Consider the following 1,229-nt stretch of genomic DNA (forward strand, 5'->3'; position numbering starts at 1 on the left):
ACACAGTAAAAATTAAAAGAAAATCCACACACAAAAGGAACTCAGCATAGAAAATTATGTGGAACCAAGAATCCAGCAGCACCACACACACACACACAGAAAAATGACAGCTATCAATTCATGCCTATTGATAATTATACTAAATGTAAATTGATTAAACGTACCAGTCAAGAGGCATAAAGAGCAGAATGGGCAAGAACACAGTATCCTTCAATATGGTGTCTACAAGAGACATATCAAAAAGATGTAGACAACGTAAATACCCATGAACAGAATGATTAAACAAACTTTGGTACATACACACAATGGAATACTAAAAATGCTGAAGAATAATGAATCTGTGAAACACCTCTCAACATGGTTGCACCTGAAGGACATAATGCTAAGTGAAATTGGTCAATCACAAAAGGACAAATATTGTATGAGATCAATGTTATAAAATGTTTTGTTTTTGCTTTTTTTAAAAAAAGATTTTCTTGATGAAAATGTCTTTCTAGCTATGGGAGGAGGGGAAACTATTCGCAGGCTAGAGGGTAGACACATGTTAACCTGATGACAGGGCAGGCAATATACAACAAGAGGGAAGTTAGCAGAGGAAAGATAAAATTAGCAGGAGACACGGGGAGGAATGCAATACAGTGAATAGAGGTAAATAGTGTTCACTGATGGTACATGGAAGAGCGAATGTAAAACTGATGATATGCTCTGTAAAACTTCATTCATTTGCAATAAAAAGTTGAAAAATAAATATATAAAACTGACCTGCTGTGGAAACCTTCATCTAATTCACAATTAAGTTTTCTTTTTACTTAATGCAAAAACAGGAAATCAAATGACATGTTACATTATGCAACTGTTTTGTACAAGGACCTCTTTTCAAGTATCCTAGAACAAAGGTACCAGTTTGAGGACTAAGGTGCATCTGAACCAAGCCATGGCACTTTCAATAACCTCATATGCATTTGAACATTGGAGAATGAATAAGGAAGACCATAGAAGAACTCTGAGTTATGGTGCTGGAGAACAATATTGAAAGTACTGGTAACTTCCAGAAGAACAAATAAATCTGCATTGGGAGAAGTATAGCCAGAATACTTCTTAGAAGACAAGATGGTGAGACTTCATCTTTCATACTTTAAGCATATTATCAGGAAGGATCAGTCCCTGGAGAAGGACATTATGCTTGGTAAAGTGGAGAGTCAGCAAAAAAGAGGAAGACACCCCCCCCC

Source organism: Chrysochloris asiatica, unplaced genomic scaffold (assembly GCF_000296735.1).
Source record: "Chrysochloris asiatica unplaced genomic scaffold, ChrAsi1.0 scaffold00307, whole genome shotgun sequence".
NCBI classification, from domain to species: Eukaryota; Metazoa; Chordata; class Mammalia; order Afrosoricida; family Chrysochloridae; genus Chrysochloris; species Chrysochloris asiatica.